A 25734-nucleotide genomic window follows, 5' to 3' on the forward strand; every position below is an offset into this window, starting at 1 on the left:
ATTAGCTAGGGATAATTAGAATTTCTTGAACTTTCTGTGTATTTCAAGGTCTTAAAATATACTTTATGACAGCATCATTACGTCTTGGTGTTCTACACCAGACCTGTGTTAATTATCTTGTTTACTACCATTTCTGTGGTAATAATTGTACAGTTTGATTTTTGTGGATTTTGAGCCCAAGACACTGTGTTTTAGTGGAATGGGACTTCTCAGTTCTAAAAGTAGTTTTGTCACTGCTTCCCTATATGAACTCACACAATTCACTTTTCCCTAGTTAAGTCTCCCCTCCTGTAAAATGAAGTTACTAATCCTCTCCTACCTCACTGAGGTGTCATGAAGACCCGCTAACATTTACACAGTGCTTGGAAAATGCAAAGCACTGTGAGCTACTTTGTGACTTGGCCTATATAGCAAAGCTGAGAATCCTCCCACGATCATTGCACGAGCTACACTGAAAACGTGGGCTGGGACAGAGACTGGACTCAGCATGAATTCTTCCTGCCAAATTCTGGCTAAAATTGTGTTACAATTTACTGCTTAAATTGTTGAACAACTTCTTTTCAGGTGGGAGAGAAAATCTGAGGAGGAACTGCATCATATAAATTCTCTTGTCTCTATAATACGCATTTCAGAAATATGTGATAGAAGCAGGACTAAAAAAAAAAACATTTTTGAGAAGCCAAGCACAACAGAATAATGCGAGTTTAATTCCTCTTTGAGCTTTTCCAGTGTTGTACAATATGCACATCACAACCTTTTTTTTATTTTGTTCTTGTTAAGAAAATCATATATGGCCATATGCCCAGAGGGTTTTATTTGTGTTTTATTACGTTACTGTGGATAAACATTTGGACTACAACTGATAAAAAAGAGAATTTTAGCTTTCTTCGAAATTATAGAGGATTCATCCTAATGCTACACAAAAGATTTTGTGAGATTTTCTCTCACTTAGTTCATCTGTTTCTTTCTACTGACCTGATCCTGCTGCTTTTACACATGTTGAGTAGCTTTAAATAGATCCTTCTGAAACCAGTATGCAAAACTCTTAGAGGAAATGCTTTGCAATATTTCATATTCCTGTTCCAGGAGGAAAAAAAACCATCTTTCTAACCTCCAGCCTTAGAAAGTAGGGAAGGGAAGGGAAGAAAGCCTCTTTCTCTTTCCTATAATTTTCATATCCAAACATAACATTATTAGACTAAAATCTCCTTGAAGTATATTTTCTTTAAACAAAGCTATACAGAAGGCAAGATCCAAAATTTGACCAGATGGAAGTAGTTCAAGGAGTGATTGTAAAACTGAACAGTGCTTCACTTTTCTTACAACGCCACTCACTAAACAATGGCCATCATATAACAGTGATATATACCTAACAATTCATATACCTTTATAGCGGTGCTCATCAGATAACAACAGCTTCAAGTATAAAGCTGCTCTCCTTCTTCCTCATAGTATCACTGAACACTGTATGAATACTGTGGAAGTCAAAGATGAACATTTCCATAAATTCTAAGATGGTCTAGGTTATCCTAATGAGCCATATATTTCTATATCATCAATCACTGTATGAAAATACACAGCCAATTTTTCTATTTTCTGCAGCACTGTTGGCATGTGGCCTCCAATAAGAAGAAATGAATAAATGTCCAGAGAAGACTAACATATCAAAACCCCACTGCACTAGGAAATTAGATATGTATAGCTGATGCTAAAGGGCTGTTTGGCTAACTGAGAATAGAATGACCCCAGTGACCACTACCTAGCTCAAAAAATAAGCTACTTCCTAGCACTGTCTATGCATGTGTGCATATTTACAGAACTTCCACTGACTTAATTCAAATTATTCAGGGGAACAAAGTAAGAACATCTATGTGTATCTACAGGTTCAGTGAGTAAACTGAGTTTTTCTCCAAATTGGGCTATAGTGGCTTGGTACAATGAAGTGCATTGTACAAATGTTAAGATATATCAATATGTTTTCTTTGGACAATTAGGTATGGTAAATCTTGTAGCTATGAACATAAACACATCCTGAGACAATAAAGTCCCTTTGTCTCAGAATCCTACCATACCCTGGCACTGCAACAATCAGCAGCTGGTGTACTGAGTGTCGGGGTCTGCTTCTCCAAGATGTCCATGGATTCAGTATATGTGACAATATAGTCTGTGCTTCAAATGCAAATACAGAAGGCCTTGCATAGAAGTATGGAAGCATTGAGCTGTAAGAATCTATTAATCCTGTCTTAACATTAGTCACATTCGTCATTTGTGTGACAGAGATAGCAATGCCACCTGTTAACAGATATTAGACCATTTGACAGCTTCTGATGTCATATAAAGATAAGACGTCTTCTTAAAAACACTAAAAATAAACCAAAAAGATTTCAAATATAGGCCAGACCAAAATGCCTTCTTAATTTCTGGGCCTTGGAAGCAACTTTGCAAATAATAAACCCTGAAGATGCTTACTGTATTTTCTACTCCCTCCACTTTATGTTTTGCCCAAATGAATGTCCCTATGCCCATCAAAAATGATCCTTCTTTTAGGACTGTAAGAGCTGTTGCTCTATATGAATATCAGACATCAGATCAGTGGACTTACAGAGATGTTATCCTATTTTAGAATCATTGCATTGCATCAGAGGAAAAGGTTTAGTTCCAACTTACTGGGTATCTATCTTAGCAGCTCTGACAAACCAGCCACTTGAAAAAGCCACGTATCTTGATTGTTATTGCTTAAAAGGGCTCACAGGCATTAGCATTATGCATTTTTCAAGCTTCCCATTTGTAAAGGTTTTAACTGGACTCTATTTGTTACCAACCTTTACATGCTGTAGTTACTAGCTTGTGAGGTTTGTATTATTGGCAAAAAAATGCATATAAAAGACTCTAATTAAGAAGAAAAAAGGATATTTTTTTTTTTCCTCTTTTAGACATTTAGCAATCATTGTCTATTGGGAAAGGTATTTTGTTCCTGTTTTCTTGAGTTTTGTGTGATGTTTGAGAACAAAGCCTTCCCTTCCCGTGCACCTGGAGCTCCCTCTAGTGATTCAGCAAGCAGAGTGAACCTCTGCGTGACTCTTCCTCAGTAACCAAACTTTAATGAACACATGCATTTCTAAGCAGCTCACTTCTTCAGAAAATTGAAGTCATTTTAAATGTGAAGCCCAAACTATTATCAAGGAATATGTGTTGATTTCGGGTGGGAATAGATTTAATTGGGGAAATGCGGTCAGTCTCAACAGAAGAAAAATATAAGGGAAAAGTCTGTACAAATAAAAATTAATATATGATCAAGAAGTCATCAGATTCATGACAATTAGGAGAGCAGATTTATTTAAGATTTATATTTAACAGCTTTTATTGTTTATTGAGGGTGGTTTTTTTTACTTCAAATGAGGTAATCAGGTACTATAACCATTAGCTGACTAAAGGTTAATTTTTCACAGACTAGAAGTACCCAACAATGTTCCCAAATGTTTTCTGTAACATGGAATAACTTTCTGATTTACTATACCTGTCCTCCATGTTCTTTTCCTCCTAAATCTGTTGGCTTCTTATACAATCAACATCAGTGCTGCCACATAACTAGAAAAGCTGAAATAGCTCCCAGGAGATCCATTGCACTAGATTTGAAACTCTTGCACAGCCTGCCAGTTCTAATTCACAAACTGGAATTCATGATTAATCCTCAACCAACCTCAGAGCCACATCAGCCTTGTTTATTTATTACTATATTTTGTAATATTGAAAATCGCAGCATGTTTTTACAAGCAATGAATTAATCACACGCCAGAATTGGGACCTGACCCAGCAAACTTTTATTCTGTTCATTAATCCTTAATCATGCCAGGAGTCCCTTTAGAGCGGTAAGAGAACAAGCACACAGCTGACAGTTGCGCGACCAGGGTCTCAATTCCATCTGGAAATGTGGCCCTCTAGGAAGCACTGATTCTTGCAGCTGAATCCACACCAACAAAGCTTTTGACAAACAGAGTCACGGGGCTTCCCCACAAATACAGAAATCTGACCACACATAAGAACAAGGTTTTACAATAAAAGATTTTCAGGGAAGAACTACACAGTCATCTCAATCTGAGTACTGGGCAGCGGAATGATTTCTGTGTTAGAATCTCAGACTCGAGACAAAAATGCTTTTTCAACATATAAAACACTTCTTCAATGCAGCATACTCAAATAAACTATTTTGCTAATGGCACCCAAGTGACAGTCAACTTAACATTAACTTAATTCTAATTTTGCACTTTACATTTAGAAATAAATGACATCCGCTGCAGTTCTCATTCAATCTCATACAATTCAGTATAGCCATATAATAGAGGTCATTGCTTAACATTGCATAAATAATATCTTAAAGGATATATAGCACACTTCAAACTGCACTAGAGGATAATGTCAGGGGAATAACACTGGTTATTCAGTACAGTAAGCTGTCTAGCTAACTGATCAACAGCCTTGAAACAGCCTTTCTTATGTATCTCCTATGTTTAATCATTACTTTACAACACAGCAGTGTCTGAATTATTTTAAATCCTACATAGTCCAGGCATATTTCAAAAAGTAAAAACTATTTAAAATAAAATACTTTATAAATCAAAATAGTTCTCCAGCATATCTATCTATTCAACTGCCATCCTTGAAAATCGCAGGAAGCTGAGCCGGGTATACAATGGCTCTTAAGTAGGTTTGTCCTTTGATAGCTTAACTAATGGTGCATAATTTTAAGAGGTCATTAGTAATAATACAGGAAGTAAGAAAAGTTCTGTATTGTGGACAAATCCTATGACAAAATATGCAAAGTTTTTCAAAGGGTTTTCTTTTTTGAAGAAGGTGAGCAATTCAGCATCAGAATGAGAAAACTGCCGTATTTCAACTAGCAGAATGCTCATAGATGCAAAGAACCTGGTAGCCTCGATTGCTTTCATAGGGAATCCTGCTTGCTGTCACAATGCATCTGGAACTGTGATCATAACAGCATCCCAACCAACACTTAATCAAGGGCTGTTGGAGCACAGAGACACCACGCATGGGCCACTCTGGAAACACTGCAGCAGTCCTGAAGTGTCTACAGTTTCTTTCATATGAAAATGGTAACTTCTCTCTAAGAATGATCATTAGTGTGTGTGCTGCAGAGACATTTCTTGGTTCTCACGGGTTTTAAGCCTTTCTCAGGAAAGTCAGAGGGAGTTGGTTCATGCCAGATACAGAGTGGCAGAAGCACTCATACTAAACACTACCCGTTTTAATGAGTCCTTGTGGCAAAGCAGTCTTGGACTTTGCCCTCAGCTGATCTGAAAGAGCCCCACGCTGGCTGATCTGATGGCCAGAATAACACTCAGAGCTATATTCTCTTGTTTCTTCGGGAGGTTATGAGCCAAAAGAGAATTGCATAGTAGCTTGTCTTTTACAGCAGTGTAGAACTGATTGGCCACAGTTAGGAGCAGATTTCAAGTTTCGTATTTTTATTGTATTATTTGTCCTTTCTTTTGCATTATTTGTAAAAGCTCCCATGACAATTTGGATATTTTATTTTAAGTAACCAAAATAAATGTCTTCATATAGCCCACAACAGCATATTGCCTCATAATTGTATTGTACTATAAAATACAGCAGATATGAAAGCTAAAGGATGACATAAAATCGTTGCTGATAAACTTTGCAAATAACACAAAATTTGGTGGAACAGTAAATAATGAGGGAGCCAATCTACTGCTTCGGCGTAAAGTATTCCCTTGTTAAATGCTTATAACCCACTGAAAGTTTTAATACAGTTGGCATCAAGACTAGAAGTATCTAGGTAAAAGGCTGTTACTATTTTAGAAACTTGTGACAGTAAACTTAGAGACATCACATCACCACTTTAATGTGATATCTGAATGTAATCAAAAAGAGGTAGGAAAGCCTTTCAGTTAAAAAAAAAAAAAAAAAAAAAAAGCATATCCAAGACTGTGCTGGAAGTGGTGTGGTCCAGTTCACCTGACTGGATGTTGAAATCACAGCTGTCTAATGTTTGTGCTGCTCCGCAGAGCAGCCCCAAGGTTCCGGTTTTCTGGGATGCTCACCTCCCACCTCCATCCTTGCAGCCATAGACCTGCCTGCCTGTCACTGTTCCTTCCTTCCTCTCACTACAGCTGACTGAGCCATATCCTCCTGTTCAGCTTGTCAGAAAAAAATTTCTTCTGCCATGCCTCATTTTTCACAAGGAAAACACAAGCACTTGCTCAGATTCCTGTCTGGAAACTCCCACTTCTATACATATGAGATAGAGGGGAGAAAAGATACCAATTTATCAGCATCCTGCCCAGGCCCTGTCCCAAACAGGATGATCCTGAAACACCAGTACATTCACAAGGAGCACTGCAGAAAACCAAAACGTGATCTGGTGCTGTACACAGCCCAGGAAGCAGCACAATGAATGAATAAGGAGATAGAAATACAAACAAGAGCTCAAATGAGAGACATAAAAATGGCCCAGGCAGGAAACCAACCTTTTCAATGTGAGGATTAAAGAACTCAACCAGTTTAATAAAGAGACTGTGAAGGCATGGCTAGGTGACCACACTTGCATACAGAAAGGCTTGAAGGGATAGGACCTTTTTCCACCTTGCTAACAAAGCTGTGCACAGCCCAGCAGAATACAGCTGAAAGCCAGACAATTTCAGTCTTGCGGCAAAAAACAATTTGAGAGATGTGAGGCAATTTAACATTGTAACAGCTTTACCAAGAGAGCTAGTGGGCTCAGTGTTCTTGTACTCTTTAACATTTTTTCAGTCTCTATGTCTGGGATTCATTTGGTTCATCATAGTGGTCCCCATGGGGGTGTACGTGTATATAGATGTTTCTGTTTCTTTCCTGGCCCACAGGAAGAGCCAGATTCCCCGAATTGCCTCAGAAAGCTGATATTATTGGCAGCTGTACATTAACAGAGTGTTCAAACCAAGCCCCAGGTCTCTTGGTTCGTGACCTGAAATGGTCAGAAAGACATTTTCTACCTATGCTGTTTCCCAAGTGTATTCTCTGTAATTTTTACCTTCAATTGAAGTGCCAACAGCTGTCCAACAAAGGATAATTGACAGGATCCAGAACACTTTCCCTAGACATGATCCTTCCCCCCCCCCCCCCGAAACAAAGCAATCCATTTTACTATGCTGAGAATTATCCCTTGCTGCCCCCCTCCAACTCTTTTCCCCATGTGCTTTGGTCCCAACATCCAGACCTAAACAGACTGGAGAACAGGAGGAAACTGTATGGTCACAGTGCTGATGCCACGCACTTTCTGTTTTGGGCCAGACTGATGTTCATGAGTATTACTGACATCACCGTCGCCGGATTGGTGCCACCCTCAGCATCCCAGCTACTATTTCCTTCCAGCGTGTGGCACAGAGCTGCTCATTTGTGCCACTCCAAAACCTCCAGGATCCCATGGAAATTCAGGAGTGCTCTTGGGGAGCTCATGAAACACTGTCATTTGGATCATGAACTCAGAACCTGAGTTAAATCTGTGGACCTCCACCAGTTGTGGGAGCTGCTCAGCTGGATCTGCATAAGCATTAGAAAGAAATGTCTTTGTGATGGTCTTATAGTATTCATTGTCAAAAGACACCTGTGATTAGCATCATCCCTTTGGAATACCAAAGTGTTTCTTCTCCAGTAAAATGGTCCCTGAGAAAAGGCATGGCAGCAAATATCCCCAGGTACCCTCCATCCTCCAGTTTGTGGCCCCCCCAGGAAGTTTGGGGATTATGGCTGCGCATTCCTTTCCAGGAAGTGAAGTCCCTCTAATGTTAACAGAGCCCCATTCACATGTGACTACTTGCAGACTGTTCCCTGCCATTGTAAGCATCGAGTCCAAGACTTTCACCACAGCTGAGCAGAATTTAAATGGAGCAGGGAAAGTGTTTCATTTTTCAAATTTCACATGGCTCCTTGTTCCTCAGTATCTATTTCTTTCTGGTTCTGTTTCTCTGAGGGATGTGGGAATTCTGCCACGATTTCTATCCTAACCAAGCAAAGACATTTTATGTGAAAATACACTAGAACAAACTCTAAAAAAGATATTTCTCCTCAGAACCTGGTTTTCAAATACATCTGTTAATAAAGTAGAACATTGTTCCATGCTTCCCATCTTACACTAAAAAATAATTTTTATTTAATCAAGGAGGTCTCAGCAAGCTAGCATGTTAACTTCAGCTTAAGCCTAAGTGTACCCTTAAGAACTTTCCTAGATGGAGACAGATGCAAATACACACTTATTAGCATTGATGAAGTACTGTGAAAAGTGTGATGTAGCTCTCTGTATGTCCCCACTGATCATATATGTCATCTCTTATATGCCATGATTTTTTTATTATAATTTATATCCTCTTTGCAACTGGAATGTTCAACAGGGTTTCTCTTCTTAAAAGCTGGAATTTGCCAGCTGTTTCAATGAAGTTAATTGTATCAGAGACACTGCAGTTATTTTTTATAATAAGTGTGCAGCAAAAGCAAATTATCAGAACACTTGCTATTGGACAAGGGCTCTGAGGACAGCTGGAGACTCCTTCCAGTTTTAATAACAAAAAATGAACATACTTCAGAAATCACAAAGCCGTTCTTAAATAGAAAGGAATTAGTTCTCATTTTTCATCTCCCAGCACCTTGCTCTAGCTAAAACTCCTCCTGCAGTCTCTGAAAAGTACTCACTTTACTTTTGTTCCTCATTCTAACAATTAAATATAAAAAGTGATTTGATAACCTTTAGAGAGGGATCCAAATGTCACCAAGCCTATCAAAATGAAACCTTGGAACCTCCAGAGGTTCATCTGAAACAAGCCATGTATTTTTTGTTGCTGTTGTTGCATAGCAGGATTATCAACAAATTGATCCCTCACTTAATACAAGCTATGGTGAGTCATACTCATTGGCATTTGATATATCATGCTTTGTTTTGGTATAGGTGATACCAAGTACAACCACCTCCATAATGGGGATCCAGCATAAATTCTCCTGTTTCTTAAAATTATACAATTAAGAAAAACAAACAAAAAAAAATCACAAAACCAAAACCCACACAAAAACCACTCAGATAAAATATCTCAGGTATGTTTTATTTGGGATGGACTATATGGAATTTCACTCTGTATAGGCCCAGAATCAGGAGAGGCAGTGGGGGGGGGGAATAAATACAGTAGGAAAATTCTATTAGATACTGATAAAATACATAAAACACTAATTCTATCACAATAACAGTGTTTTTGTACTGTGCCTTATAAATGCTAACAGTTTTATGAACTACAAGCTAGGCCATAGTAAAAAATGCTAGTAAAATTACCTAGAAATGTGCAGTCTCTAAACTGAATTTGCTGTTACACAAGTTGTTTTTAGTTAAAAAGCAACAGTGCAAGAAGCAGCACAGAGATTTCTCGGGGAAAAAGTATGAGAACAATTCCTGCATTTACCAATATGAAATGAAAGTGCGACCTTAAATGAAAGTGTGATTTATTTTCCAACAGGTAAGTGCTCAAGAAAGGATAAAGCACATCAAAATAAGGAAAAAAGAAAATACAAAGTACTGCTGAAATAGATTGTAAATATATGAACTCTATAGATAAGAAAATTATGTAATATCAAGACTACTGTAACTTCAGAATGAATCATCTTTCTACGGAAAACTGTCCCAAAATGCTGGCTTTCCTGACAACAAAACCAATTTTGCCACTAACTTCAACAAGATGAGCATTTTACTCTGACTGTAGATGATCCAAGCTCTGAGGTTAGGTCTGACTACTCTGAGAGCCAAAGCAGCAAATTAGCAACAGCCACATAACCAATGTCTGACAGTATTTCCATGTTTTTCAACTCTGTTAAATGCCTGCACTTTTGTAGATTATGACTGCCATTGGAACTGATGTTTAAATTCTCTTCTGGCACACAGGCACCTGATCTAATTCATGCAGAGATTATGGACAAATCACATTTACAAGCTTTTTGGCCAAGATGCTGCTTATAAATTCAGGTAAAAGCATGAAAACTCCATAAGCTGTAAAATGTCAACTTGTTTCCAATAAAAATAATTACTTACAAGCAACTCCAAAGGTAAGGAAACTATTTATCAAATTCAGTTTAGCCCTCTGTATCTCCAATTCAAAACTTTGATGTAGCCAGGTACCATTAAAGTACAGCATAGAAAATCATTCATCATCAGTGTGACCTCAAAGCATTAGTGGCATAGTCATATTAGGGTAGCTATTAATGAAGTGTCAAAGTTTCTTTCAGTTCTGGATCATGGATTTGAATTTTATGGAAAATTATGTTTTACTGTATTCCTAAGGAACACAAAAACTTACTTAAAAAGGTTTGCTATGCTTCACTTTATGCTTTGAAGCTTCCCCACCAGCAAACATTATACAGAAAGAGAAAGATTTTCTTATTCTTATCAATGCTCCAATAAAATCTGCCTGTATTGCTTTTTCTAATCATGTCCTTTCTAGCTCATTAGTGCATTTGACATAAAGGTGACCCTGTAAAAACTGTAATAATGATATCGATGAGGTCACATTTTCATAGGCTTTGTCTGCTTACTAAAATAAGTTTTAAAAACTTTATAAACTGGTCAAATCACTATGTGCACATTCTTAAACTAACTTTTAATTCAAGGTCCTATAGCTTATACATTCTTATTACAAAAAGCTGACGTGGTTAAAATGGAGTAATCTACAAACTTTGAATTAACTCAACTGGGCCAAATGGGCTTGAGTATTCAAGGCAAAACATTTTCAGTTCAAGGCAAAGCCAGATGGCTCACCCAAAACTGCTGGTGAAGGTGAAGTGAGCCAACTGATTCAGTCCTGCTGCATGAACTGGGGCTGGTAGGCAGGGATATGCAAAAAGTCATTCCACCCCCTCCTTTCCAATGCAAATCCTGCAGTCTACTGGAGAACAATCGTCCAGGGAATTCTTGAGCTGGAGACCGTTGGGACTGTGGTACCTAATAAGCCTGGACAAGTCTGTTCTCTTGAATTTGCCTAATCTTTTTATATATGTTTATACTTTGGACACCGTAAAATCTTGTGGAAATGAATCTCACTTAAATCTTTCACCAGTTATAACCTCAGTTTGTTTTAAACATGCTGCCCAATAATTTCAGTCAGTGTCCTCCTTTTCTTTCACTGTGGTAATTACTGAATAAATTCTCTCTCCATTTTTATATAAATTTCAATGTTATTGATATTTGGATGTTTTTCCCCAATCTCATAACTCTTTGCCTACTCAGCTTTGGTAGAAGTTTTTCTATGCTTCTGATGACTTTTGCTGCCTCTTTTAGTACTTTTTCTATTTCTGCTCTATTCTTTTGAAATATGATGGACAGAACTGCAAATAGCGCTTAAGCAGTAGGGGCATCCTGGATGTATGCAGCCTCATAATGTTGCTTTCTGATTTATTCTGCTCCTTTCCAAACAATACCTAAAATTCTGTTTAGCTTTTTCATCTACCTATTTTGGTGCTAGATACCTCTGAAAGTAACAGAATGGGGGTAATGGAGGGCAAAGATGGTTCAGACAAAATACTCCTCGAGCCTGTGTCAGTAAGTAATAATGGGTTGCGATGAGTAGTCCCTGCCAAAAGCTAAGGCCACAGTGAAGATTATTAATTTAATAGAACATATGTATAGCTAATACTTGTTATGATATGTAATTTGCAGAAGATTGAAAAGGCTTCCAACTGTAACAACCCAGAAAGGGCTTTAAATAGCAAAGTTAATTTTTGCCTCTGCTGCTAGATAAGCTATCAGTGCTCTGTTTAGATTGAGCAGCACTGTGTTTAGATGTGAGAAAAAAAGGGGGGAGAGGGAAAGGAAAGGGGATTTATCTCGAACTTAGAAGGTGTAAAAATATTTTGGAGGGGATGTCTAGAAAGGGCATGCCTGTGGAGACTCTATATTCCCACCTTTCTCTAACTGGGTGAAGGACTGGTGTCTGATGGGTTTAGATGCTGGGAGGAGAAAGGGAAGAGAGGTGTTCTTTGAACTCTGAGGTCCAAGATTTTTAAGAAAATTGAACAGAATGTAACTAAAAGAAAATATTTTGCTTTATGGAACCTTTTCCCAGCTCTTTAAAAAAATATCTGACCTAAAGTTCTACTTAATAGATGCTCTCCTTTTTATCATTCAGCCTGCTCAGTGATATTGCAATATATGGAGTGGAATGAAGATGTCAGATTGTGGGTGAACTGTCTTCTCAGAAATAGGTATTTCAGAGAGGGCAGTGTGGATTAGTGTCTTAGATGGATTTGGGACAAGTAGGGGCTTATGCATGGGTCATGTCAAACTGCAAACACCTGTGTGGTCACATACGTCAGGGTGCTGGATTTTAGGATAAACCTTCCTCTTGCATTTACAGACCAGTTAACTTTCTTCAAACCCACAGAGCACCACATTTTCCTCTGCTGTGAAAGCCCTTCACAGACTGTCACCTCATATGCAGAGTTCTATTCACAAGATACCTGCAATGTTCAGTGTTGCTAAATCTTCAGACAAACACTATTTTCCACCTCTTCCCACATGTTGCCTTGTTTCTGGGAAGAGTAATCTTTAAATATTCACCAGTCTTGCCTTTCTTAAAGCTCACTTTTGCTGTGATACACACAGGGTACCCTATGTTGGGATATTATGACTATTCCTACCTTGGATTTATCGTCTTATATCTGTTAGCACTGTTTCATCTGTCTGTGTTCATCCAAAGTTATAATTAATCTGGTTTGATAAATACTTATACAATGTGCATGTGCATATCTGATTATGGCACCCTAGTTCCCTTTACTCAGTGGAGCAAATCAACTACTTCAAAAATAATCCCACTCAAAAATGGAAGTTTAAAATATGGTAAAATTAATCATACTCTGAAAGTGTCTGCTCATATCAGGTAACTGTACAGGGAGCCCAGAGTCACCTACTCAGGTTTTCACAAGTCCAGTGAAAAGAATCCCATCCCTCCATCTCTTTTCTCATGGGTGAGCATCTGAAAACAGGGACTATCCTTTTTTCAGTATATGTATGCACATGAACACTCACAGGCAGCACAGCAATATCATAAAAGTAATAGCAGCATGCTATCCTGGGTTTAGATGATTTTTTTTTTTTTTTACAGTTTTAACAACTTCCACTCATCAATTTCTGCAGTGCCTAGTTTAAGCCAATAGGTCCAATTCCATTGTAGTTGCTCTCATAACCAAAACTGCAACACACTTAACTAACAGAAATACATTTCTTGTGAGCTGTTATATGCTGTGGTTGAAAGCCACTCATACCCCTTGTCACAGCTGCAATCATTGTAATTATGTTGTTAGTGCATTAGTTGGCTTCAATCTGGAGCACAGTGTTTGTTCTCAATAGATGTCGTATGGTTGAAAGGCACCATTTAACTATGAGTCACCCTTTATTGATGTAATCATTCTTACTTTATGAACACAGATAATTAATATAAAGCTTGTCTGTATGCAGCATGGGCAATCTCACTTTGGCAGAATATTTTTTTTTTGAGAAGAAACATCTTTCTGAAACACTCATTTAATGTCTTTTTTTTCCTGCACTTACCCAGTACCATTCTGTATAACTCTCTCAGCTAAGACAAGACAAGGAAACACAAAAAGTTCTTACTTGGTTTTATCTGTTCTTATGGAAGAGCTTGTGGTCTTTATAGCGATCAGGACCAACATCTTCCTCTTTGACTGTTAAATGTCAGAGGAAATTCCTATCTTTAAACCCACAATTACATAGTATTTTTGTGACTGTTCCCTTCATTATTAGCTCAAAATCAGAGCTGACATAGCTACAATTCTCTTAATATTGGGGACTTCATTTAGACCTTAACACACCCTGTAATCTCCCCACTGGAGAGAACACCACTTCCTCATCTTAGAAAACCAAACTGCTTTCATGATAATAGTAAAAGAGATCTGTTTAGCACGGGGGTACTAAACAGTAGCTTAGGATACTAAACAGTAGCTTAGGACTTGGAAACTTGTGTCCTGCATTGTTACAAAATATCCTGAATAACTTTCAGGTGTGTTGTGAAAAGCCAGGTGTCTAGAGGCTCCATGGCAAAAAGGAAGGTAAGTTGCTGGATAGGTTAGGGAAACTGGCTACTCCATGTCATGTCAAGTGAAAACTAATTATGTCACTAGCTGAGATAAATGGATTTTCTCAATTTGTTATTTAATAGAACTGGCCAGTAAAATGTTCAAATATTAGTTTTAACCCCTGATAGCCAAGTTGGCACTTTTTGGAAAGCTTGTATAACATCAACACTCTCAGTACATTTTTTAAAAAATGCTAAATCCTTGGAGAGGAAGAAAATAAAATGCATGGTTTATCCCTATGTGATTTATTTTTTTTTATTTTTTTTTTGAGTCTAGGACAGATATGAACTCTTTCTTCTCGCCGGTGAATTTAGCCAGCTGACCCGGGAGGTGAAATGCAGCTAAGCAACCTGACTACTCTGTTGGTTAGCTCTTCCTCCTCCTCCTCACACTCCTTTTCTTGCTTCTTGCTGCTTCACATCTGAATCTGAGCCACAGCTTCTCAGGGGAGGAACCTTGTACTTTTCATCTGTTCCATAAAGCACTCACACAATTTTGAGAACTCCCTAAATACTAATAAAAACATATGTAACAATAAAATATAATGGATAGATGAATTTAGGTTATGCAAGGAATCAGAGTATATCTACATTTTTATCTGGGGAATTTCCCTGTTGTCCATATTTTGCTGTGAGTTTGGGTTTAGATTTTGATGTTTGGGCTCAACTCTGCTGTCATCATTGTGGTAAAGCAAAAGAAGCAGGAGACTGACTTTTCAAAGCTAGCTGATCCTTTCTATTTGGCAAATAGTCCATTTCATTTTGCTATTGCTACAGAAGCAGGGGGAAAAAAAAAAAAAAAAAAAGAGAAAAAGGAAAAAGAGTAGAGCAGCACTCTAAAACCGTCATAATCCACACAGACAAAAATGAGAAAAGAAAACTCTAGAAAGTCATATTTACCTCCTATTTTCCTTTGTTCAATTCTCCTAGGACACAACAGCAGCAAATCCTTTAATTTCATATCTATAAAGTGCTTGCAGCTAATTTTTTAACTTGTTTTGTTTGTCCATTCGAGATTAGTATTAACATTTTATTCTCTTCAAATTAATAAGGTAATATTCATCCCTGGTGACTCATCCTTAAATCCTGTGCTGTGACAACAGGTGAAGTCATCACAGTATATGAGACATCATATTTCCTCCTACAGCTTCTGTGTTCCATAGGCTTGATTTAATTTGCAATGTCTCCTATTTTCCCATGATCTCCTTCCCTAGCGTGCAATCTGCCATTAAATCACCTTTTATTTCTTTATATCCTTGTTAAAATGCATGTTTTCCTCCCTAGACTTCCAGCTAAATCTAAATTATCTTGTCTATACTTCAAACTCTCCCATTACTGCTCCTGAGCCTTTGCTCTACCCTGCAGTGTTGGCCATGATACCATACCCTTTTGCCCATCAGTTCATTTTGAATTTCCAACTCATTGACCTTGTTACCGGAAAGTGGCAAAATAATTCACTCTCTAAGACTTATTTTGAAGTTTTAGAAAGCAGGCATTCTTTATTGCAGCACTGGGTGCACGGGGAATAAATCCACCTAATATGCACACGCAAAAGACAAAACTAGCAAGTATTTATACTTTGTTAATATGTTAATATACATATTCAGTATATTTCCAAGTAGTGCTTATCACATTTATGGATTTTCCGGGAACTCGTTAGCATATGCTAATGTCTTTCACGTATGTTTGTTGGCACCTCCGTGTGGTCATCAGGGGTCTTCAGACTCAGTCCTGGTATCACATATACCTTATCCCGCAAGGCTGGTTTTGTGATCACCTTGTAACTTTCTTATCTTTGCGCATCCATTCTTCCAAGACCGAGCTGTTTAAAATGAGATTGTTCCAGAGCTTCTTATCTTACAACTAATTATTTTCTAAGTTACAATGGTTTCCCTTTTGTTTGGTTACATCTATTGAGCAATGGCTCTAATTGCTTGAATTGATCTTAATATTTCAATATTCATAGGTGTCAAGCTCACTGTGTATCTCTTCAAATTTTTCCCTTGCCAGCATCTCAGCTTTCAGACCCTTGTATTCTCCTTTTCAGAACAGACTAGCTACTCTTTTCTTTTTTCCTTACATTTGCCTTTACATCCTCTTGTACCCAATCCTTTCCAAGTTACGTGCCAGCACCAGTCCTTGGACGAGACTCTCCTTTCTTTTGTAGATTTGATTCCTCTTGGTCTTTTTGGAGCCACCCTTCAATCACCAACCTTCATCCACCACCCTGGGGTCCTACTCTGATGCCACACCATCAAAAACTAAAAAAGCAAGATATCCAGAAATAGAAGGATCATTGCTAAACTGGGAGGGAAGTGAAAGACTTTGGTTGTGAACGAATGCCTGGAGTTCAAAACATGTTAAAAAATTATAGAATAATCACTAAGATTAGAGAGAGAAGGAAGGAAGGAAAGAAGGAAGGCAGGAAGGAAGGAAGGAAGGAAGGAAGATGGCTCAGCTACTTGTTTGCAAAGAGTATTCCAGCCTAACACAAGTTAAACAATCACTGAGATCCTAATCAGAAATGAGTAAATGCATTGGATGAAAGTCAGAGGCAACATACCAGAAAAAGAATGGTCAAAAAGGAAAGGTAAAAATACAAAAGGAAAAATAATATTAAATTAGAGAAGTTTGGGAAGAAGTATGCTAAGATTTGGACAATTTTCACTGAGACAGAAACAAGGTATGAGACAAACACATTGATGCGATGCCTCTTTGGTTCCATTACTTTTTGTTATCATATTCTTTGACCACCTAGTTTCTTTTCCATGTAAATATCCCTGGGTTTTCTGTTTAGTTTTTGAACAGGTTCATGTATTTTTTAATTTCTGTACTGGAATTCAAAGACAAATCAGGCCAAAGAGTATTCCTAGTCGTGACCATGAAACATCTCTAAAATAACAGTAAAGCAGAATTTGCCTCATCTCATGCAATTCTATTTGGCATCTTCAGGATATGTTGAAGATAATATATTCATTCCTCAGAATGCTGATGTTTCCCTCTAACTGTAATACATTTGTAACATCTGTCCTGCCATCTGTGATTGCAAAGTGGTTCAGCCTCTGTGTCTGTTTTGCATATACAGATTGATTTCTGGAGATATATTCTGATAAGTCAAATACAATGTAATAATTTCAAGGAATTATTTCTTGAAAGGTTGCCAGCCCATGGAAAAGAAAATTCCCAAGGGAAGATTTAGTTAATTAATTAATTAACTACCATGCAAACAAAAAATATGAGTATATTGAATTCATCTCCTATTCCTGTTTGCACTGTCGCACAAATTAGCACCCAATAATAATAAGGCCAATGAAATAACAATTTAAAATTTGGTTTAGTATCCTCAAGGTATTGCTACCCTAGAAAAAGATAAAAACAAAGTCAAAAGTAGTAGTTTAAGGAAGTAAGATGAAGACTGAAGAGATGGTTAGTGTTAAATGGAAGAAATGCTTGCCAAAACTCCAATTGCCCAAAGGAAAATCTTGACATAATTTAAGAGCAAAGTAAAGTTCAGAATGTTCAAAGTTGGAACACATCATTTTGCTATGGGAAATTGATGACAGGTTAAAATGAAAGCATTTAAAAATGTGTAATTAATAACAATCGTGAATTTCCATTAATAATAAGGCACTTTGTTCCGAGAATAATGTAGGTTCATTTAATGAAAACTATAAATTATCCTTAATCACCAATTTTTTTGTCTGTATGCATTTATAACATTAGCAAGTCTTTGTCCTGGTTTTAGAGTGGAGCCTCATTTTAATCGGAGTATGAAGCATTTCTAACCCATCACTAAAATGCAGGAAAAAGAAATCTATGGAATATAAATCCACTTTGAAAAGCGATTTCCACAAATGCATGCTGAAAGTACTCTCCCAGGGATTTGAGAGTCATTCATTGTGATCTCTGATTGTAAGATTAACACAGCTTTCAGAATGCAGTATTTTTATCTTCTACTTTTCTAAGAAAGAGAAAAGAGTAACCTAATGCACCTAATGTTACTTTAAGTAACCTAATCCACTGATTTACACCGTATTTTAATTTGGCAAATCCAAGCTCTACTCTGTTGCTTCCCTGCAGCAGTCAAGAATTTATACACACGCAACACAGAATGTTCAATTTAGCAAAATTGCCTTTTCAAAACTGTATAGTCAAATGTTTAACTAGAAGTGTTTGGGGAACAGATGGACTATTTAATTGTTGATTTTTAAGAAAGTCCTTAAAACAAATAAACAGCCTATTTGAATGCAGTTTTGCTTGAAATATTCTCAAGGGTATAACTGTTAATGTATGAATAAATGTGTCTACAACTACATTTTTACTGCTTAGGCAAACTTACAAGTAATTGAAGGAAAGTGTAAATATCACTGCATTTAACATAGTTTCTTTATGTTACAAGTGGCAAAAGCATACAAATTTTAATGTCTTAGATATTTGTGACTGGTATATATGCTCCATGCATGAAACAGTCTGGGCTCTAGGGGACTGCAAAGTCTCCTGTGTTCCCTACTGTACTAAGAAAATATAGTAGAAGAGCACAGGCACATAAAGGAAAACATTCCTACAGCAATGCAAAGGCTGTTTCTCTCACAGGTACCAAGGGCTACTGTAATATAGCTCTAAACATCAACTCTAAGACTGAAATAGAGCACTGTAACTCAACACAAGGTGGATGTCATTTGTGAGATGTTTTCATCTGTGTCATGGGCATAAATTAGGCTAGAAGTAGACCTGGAGTAAGTCATGATGTGCAGTACTAGATCTCTGTACCATGTTCACAAAACATCTCCTCCAGATACTGCAACACATTTGTAAGACAATCCTTGAAAATGGTTTACACACACCTCACACCCACCCCTGACAGTGAATTCAGGCAAAGTAGAACAAAATGAGGTTTAGACTGAAGGGGGAAGGAGACCACTGTGTTTGCATAAAAAAGCACGAGATTCTTCAGCCAAAGAGATCAGATTTGTATAAATAAATTTTTTACAGCACAACTCAGAATGACTTATAACATTTTGACAGGACTAGAGCAGCAACTGCTCTGGGGGATGCAGCCTCGCAGCCATGGGGTCACACAGGCTCAACCTCACTCCCGGCTTCAACCTCTGCCCCCCCTCAGCGGCACAGGGGGACGGGGAATGGGAGTTATGGTCAGTTCATCACACGTTGTTTCTGCCGCTTCTTCATCCTCAGGGGGAGGACTCCTCTCATCCTTCCCCTGCTCCAGCATGGAGTCCCTCTCACGGGAGACAGTCCTTCATGAACTTCTCCAACGTGAGTCTCTCCCATGGGGTGCAGACCTTCAGGACCAGACTGCTCCAGCGTGGGTCCCCCATGGGGTCACAAGTCCTGCCAGCAAACCTGCTCCAGTGTGGGATCCTCTCTCCACAGGGCCACAGGTCCTGCCAGGAGCCTGCTCCAGTGCAGGCTTCCCACAGGGTCACAGCCTGCTTTGGGCACATCCACCTGCTCTGGCGTGGAGTCCTCCATGGGCTGCAGGTAGATATCTGCTCCACCATCAACCTCCATGGGCTGCAGGGGGACAGCCTTCCTCACCACGGTCTTCTCCAGGGGCTGCAGAGGAATCTCTGCTCCAGTGCCTGGAGCACCTCCTGCCCCTCCTTCTGCACTGGCCTTGGTGTCTGCAGAGCTGTTCCTCTCACATCTTCTCACTCCTCTCTCTGGCTGCAATTGCTCTTGGTGGTGGGTTTTTTTTCCCCCTTCTTAACTATGTTATTCCAGAGGCATTACCACCATCACTGATGGGCTTGGCCTTGGCCAGCGGTGTGTCTGTCTTGGAGCTGGCTGGCATTGGCTCTGTTGGACATGGGGGAAGCTTCTAGCAACTTCTCACAGCAGGCACTCCTGTAGCCCACCCTGCTACCAAAACCTTCCCATGCAAACCCAATACAACAGCACAACCTATTTTGCACATCAATATTAAGAGAATAAACAGGTCTAAAAGTGCCTATTTCTGTCCACTGACAGTTTGAAGTCTACATAACTGATGTGACCTATTTCCAAAAGCCTGAGATTTACCTCTTTCTTATGTCCCTGCTTCTAGTTTGCCTAATTCAGCTGCTTTTAATCCTTGGTAGACAGCCAAGAACATCCAGTGTTAAGAACATGTAGACATCCCTTGAGGCCGTATCAAAGAGATGCTCCATTGACTCCACACGGGAGACAGTCACTCAGTAGTCAGACGGCACATACGTGCCAGAGTTCAAATTAGAATGACCAGGAAAGGCCAGGTAACCACAGCTCCATCTTTGTTTTTTCTAATTGTCCAGCCATTCCTGTTTCTTTAGCATTGTAAGTGACAGTGACTACTTGCTTTTTAGGTGAGCCACGTCCTGTCAATACCTGTGTTAGTCAGCCTGTTAAATAGCAGGTGTGCTTTTTTACTCTTTTTTATTAATATATGTCCCTGTTGTCAGACCTGTTTGTTTTTCTGCTTTCCTTTGTTTCCTATAGTTATGCTTGGTAGACTATCTTAAAGCTGTACAGTGTCGTTATTTTCTTTAATTAAAATTGTTGAGAGATGGGTAAGAACAAGCTCAGCAGTGAAAGTGGGGGTGAGTGTAGAACAGAGACCAGTTATGTTCTCCAAATAGAATAAAAGTTTCTCCGTGCAAAAAAGATGAGAAATCTACCCATGAACAAGTGATCACAGAATCACAGAATGGTTTGGATTGGAAGGGACCTCAAAGATCATCTAGTTCCAACCCCCCTGCCATGGGCAGGGACACCAGCCGCTAGACCAGGTTGCCCAAAGCCCCATCCAACCTGGTCTTAAACACTTCCAGGGACGGGGCATCCACAACCTCTCTGGGCAACTTGTTCCAGTGCCTCACCACCCTCACAGTAAAGAATTTCTTCCTAATATCTAATCTAAATCTACCCTCTTTCTGTTTAAAACCATTACTCCTTGTCCTATCACTACATGCCCTTGTAAACAGTTCCTTTCCAAATTTCTTGTAGGCCCCCTTCAGGTACTGGAAGGCTCCAATAATGTCTCCCTGGAGCCTTTTCTTCTCTAGGCTGAAAAATCATCTCAGCCTGTCTTCATAGGAGAGGTGCTCCAGCCCTCTGATCTTCTTCATGACCCTCCTCTGGATTTGCTCTAACAGCTCCATGTCTTTCTTATGTTGGGGGCCCCAGAGCTGGATGCAGTACTCCAGGTAGGGTTTCACAAGAGAAGAGGGGGAGAATCACCTCCCTTGACCTCCTGGTCATGCTTCTTTTGATGCAGCCCAGGATACAATTGGCTTTCTGGGCTGCAAGTGCACATTGCCGACTCATGTTGAGCTTCTTGTCCAGCAACACCCCCAAATTCTTCTCCTCAGGGCTTGTCTCAATCCTTTTTCTACCCAGCCTGTAGTTGTGCTTGGGATTTCCCCAATCCATGTGCAGGACCCTGTACTTGGCTTTGTTGAACTTCGTGTAGTTCACACAGGCCCACCCCTCAAGCCTGTCAAGGTCCATCTGGACGGCATCCCTTCTCTCCAGTGTGTTGACTGCACCACATAGCTTGGTGTCATTGGCAAACTTGCTGAGGGTGCACTCGATCCCACAGTTGCAAATAGAAGTCTTCACTCCTATTTCCCACCTAGTGCTGAGGAAACTTGCTGTTTCCTGCAGACCACGTTAACTTCCTTGCTAATTTTCCCTACAACCCTCCACAGAAGCTCAGGGTAACACCAACAGGGCCTTGCTCACCAGCATCCAACACCAGCTCTAACAGGTGGCTCAAAGAGAGCACCAACAGCTCTGCTACTTGCTGCAGTTCAGGCCAAATCGATCCCTCGGAGGATGCTGTCAAGTTCCCTTTCCCTGGACTGCGTGGGGCTCCAGCCACTCGTCCTGCTCCCTCTACTTCCACAAGTCTCACAGAAACTGTTTTATGTCCTACAGACTAATCGCTGTCTCTCCACCTGGTCCACTGTTGGAGGCTTTCACAACGGGCCTGGGGACACTCTGGGACTGAGTGTGTCGGCACAGAAGAAAAGTTCATGTTATTTCTCTTAGGTCTGGAACCACAGCATAAGACGCAGTTTGCTACACCCAAATTATCAAAGCATCCTCCCTCCAAGGCCATGCCTTGCTACTTTTTAACCTTTAGGCCATGATTTCTTCTCGGAAACCTGCCTTCCCAGAGTCCATGGGAAGGAGTTGTGGATGAGCCGATGGCTGGGAGCCCCGCGAGGTGGCCAGGGCCTGGTGACAGATCTGGAGACCTCTTTGGTTATAAAATGTGGAGGTTAGCTGGATGCGGAAGGGTGCTTATAAGCATGAGGGAGAGAAGGAGGGAGAGGCATTGCTGGTCTGTATCTGTGCCTGCAAGCTTGCACAACCTCTTGTACACTGCCCTGGAGTGAGATACTACCCAGTCAGATGCAGCCTGCTTTAACCCAGCACCTCATTAGCAATATGAAAACAATTTAACACTATATTTTCTGAGTACACACCTTCACTCAAAGTGTGAACTAGGCTTTGCACTGATGCACACTTATGCAGCACCAGCTAAAGACTCAGAATTCCTGATACAAAAGGAAGAAAATGCTGTAATTTATGTAACCAGCCAAAAGCTGTTTAAGAATGTAGTAACAGTTCAGTCAAGGAAACAAAAATAAGTACCAATTAAACAACACAGCCTCAGCATATCAGAGATTAATGAAGACTTCATAAGAGCAGGAAGGCAATTCAGCAGCTCAGATATAGCTTTAATAAGGGATGCATGTAAACAATTCATCCTAGATACCCTTCAAGAACCCTTCTGGACCAAAAAACAGAATACCAGACATATCAATTAAAAAAATTAAAACACATAACTTGCTAACTGACTTGAATTTTTTTTCTTCCCCACACCCTACAATAACAAAGCAGATCTTCCAGCAGCACAGAAGTTTTGAGAGCACCTCAGTCTCTGCAAGCTCCCTGTCAGTGACGCTGCCTTTTGCAAAGGCAGCGTGGGGCAGCAATGAGGAATCATGTAAGCTGCATCGATGCATGGCAATCCGTGATACCTATGTCCTCCATGTCAAATCACTGGAGTGAACTGCTGATGTGAATATGTTTTGGATTTTTCACCACAGCAGCAAGAAAATATCTCTATCATAAGAAAACTTGAAGTTTTATGCAACAGTGAGGCAAAGGACAAGTACACCTCTATGGGGGAGATATAAGTAGGGTTATGTATAAGCCTGTAGGTGTGAGTGCGGATCTCCCTCTATTTTTCTTTCCAGTTCCCACTCCCCCACCTCACTAAATCTGATATTTCAGTAGGGAAGCGTTAAAGATTCCAAAAGGACTCTAACAGTTTTGCATAGATTTTGCTGAGAACACAAGATTTAAGATTCTTGCCCGTGGCAAATTTAAATAGGCATGGTGGCGAAAAAAAGTAATACTCTGTAAAAGCAATTTTAAATTAAATGGGTGCCTTAATTTAGTTGATTGGATTGGCAGAAAAGATTTTCCATTAGAAATCACTGATTTCCATTTTTGAAAATCAGCAAAATTAAATTATTACCTAGGAAGCTAGCGTGAAACATTCATGCACAAAACAGCAGCCGCCCTTCACAACTTCATGAGCTTGTGTAATAGCCCAGAACACAAGTGCATTACCCCTGCTGTACACAGCAGTGGAAAAGCTGAATTGCTGCCAGAAATGGCTGTCAATTCCCAGAAGGATTCTAAGAAAAGAGCTGTTAAGAAGTGAACAAGGAGAAGTCTCTCATGCTGTAACATTTCTGAGCATCCTGAACAGCAACAATGAGACATCACATAGAGGAGATGTTCAGATGTACTAAAATTGATTCCAGCTATCATCGTCCAAAGATGTGACTGTCAGTTCGTGATAAGTCTCTGCTGTATTGCCTCTTCTTTGGAGACCTCTTCCTTCCTGCCTTCCATTTTCTTTTCCTTTATTTACTGTGTTTGTGATTCTATGACTTCCACTCAATTTACAGTTTCTTTCCTTGCCAGGGAAGGGGGCAGGTTTGCTTTTTGTCCTTCTGTTCTCTGTCTTTTCAGTATGGTCTCTCTGAGCTGCTGCATTTGCCTCTTCATTTTATTCAGTAATATTAGCTTCAGTTGTTGCTTTGCTTCTTTATTGCATAAGCAGGTTTCTGACCCAGCAACATCTATCTGTCCTTTGCTGAAAGGAGTTTCTCTTTCACTCGTTCTCTAAAGAAATGCCTCTGAACTGTCTGCAATCAGTAGTAGATATTCTTCCAACTACTTAAGATGCTGCTTATCAGGACATCTTTTCTCAAGCAACAATAACCCAATCTGGTGCTCCTTGTCTCCTTTTTTCTAACTTCTGCTTTAGCTCAGCAAGTATCAGATGTCCTGTACATATAACCAAATTTTATTTCTTCTTTAGTGGGGTTGAAAACCTTAGATTTGTATGATGATCTAGTTTATTCAACTAAGGTCTCTTTTTTGTGTAAATGGTCAAAAGTCCTCTTAAATTTTTAATTCCCAGTGAATGCCCTAGCTCCTGCTTAGAAAGAAAAGCTAAAAAATACCCCATTTAACAAACAACACTCTGAAAAACCTTAACAGACTTCTCCTAAATGTAACTAGAGAGGACCACGAGAGAAAGAGGAAACAAATTGCTCCCATCGCCCTTTTTAGGAGGCTGTCAAATTTCACTGCTTTAATGATAACAAGCGATTGCATTTTCAAAGTGAATTATACCTGGGTAAACAGTAGCATTCCCTGCCAGGACAAAGTTCCCACTGATTTATTGACTGTTTGTAATAATGGTTATGTGTGGATTCTTCTGATAGATCTTACTTTCTTATGATTTTCAATAAATAAAACAATCTGATCCTATTGCAAATACTAATTTCATATGATCTTAGATATTCAGTTCGTCTGTGACAACCAGTGGAGTAAAACATTTAAAACACCCAGGTGCACAAATGATTAAGCTCTGTAATGAGATCTTGTGCTGGTTTTGTCAGGGACAGAGTTAATTTTCTTCATAGTAGCTGGTATGGGGCTGTGTTTGGGATTTGTGCTGAAAAGAGCGCTGATAATCCAGGGATGTTTTTGTTCCTGCTGAGCAGTGCTGACACAGAGCCAAGGCCTCTTCTGCTTCTCACCCCACCCCACCAGCAAGGAGGCTGGGGGTGCACAAGGAGTTGGGAGGGGACACAGCCAGGACAGCTGACGCCAACTGACCAAAGGGATGTTCCATACCATATGGCATCATGCTCAGCAATAAAAAGCTGAGGTAAGAAGAAGGAAGTGAGGGACATTTGGAGTGATGGCATTTTTCTTCCCAAGTAACCATTACGCGTGATGGAGCCCTGCTTTCCTGGAGATGGCTGAATACCTGCCTGCCCATGGGAAGTGGTGAATGAATTCCTTGTTTTACCTTGCTTGCATGCGCGGTTTTTGCTTTATCTATTAAACTGTCTTTATCTCAACCCATAAATTTTCTCACTTTTACTCTTCCAATTCTCTCTTCCATCCCACCTTGGGGGGACTGAGCAAGCGGCTGTGTGGTACTTATTTGCCAGATGGGGTTAAACCATGACAGATGTCTAACAGAAGAGAATAAGATATCAAACTAGAAAGAATG

The 25734-nt window shown here is 39.5% G+C and overlaps 1 long non-coding RNA gene across 1 annotated transcript in view; it reads left to right on the plus strand.

Moving 5' to 3' along the window:
- LOC142600432 (uncharacterized) overlaps nucleotides 1-25734 on the plus strand; it is a 659444-nt gene that overhangs the window by 588269 nt on the left and 45441 nt on the right. Inside the window, exon 2 of the long non-coding RNA XR_012833905.1 lies at nucleotides 19261-19419. This is a non-coding gene — a long non-coding RNA (uncharacterized LOC142600432). The remainder of the gene's footprint in view (nucleotides 1-19260; nucleotides 19420-25734) is intronic.

This window comes from Balearica regulorum, chromosome 1 (genome assembly GCF_011004875.1).
Source record: "Balearica regulorum gibbericeps isolate bBalReg1 chromosome 1, bBalReg1.pri, whole genome shotgun sequence".
Taxonomy (NCBI): Eukaryota; Metazoa; Chordata; class Aves; order Gruiformes; family Gruidae; genus Balearica; species Balearica regulorum.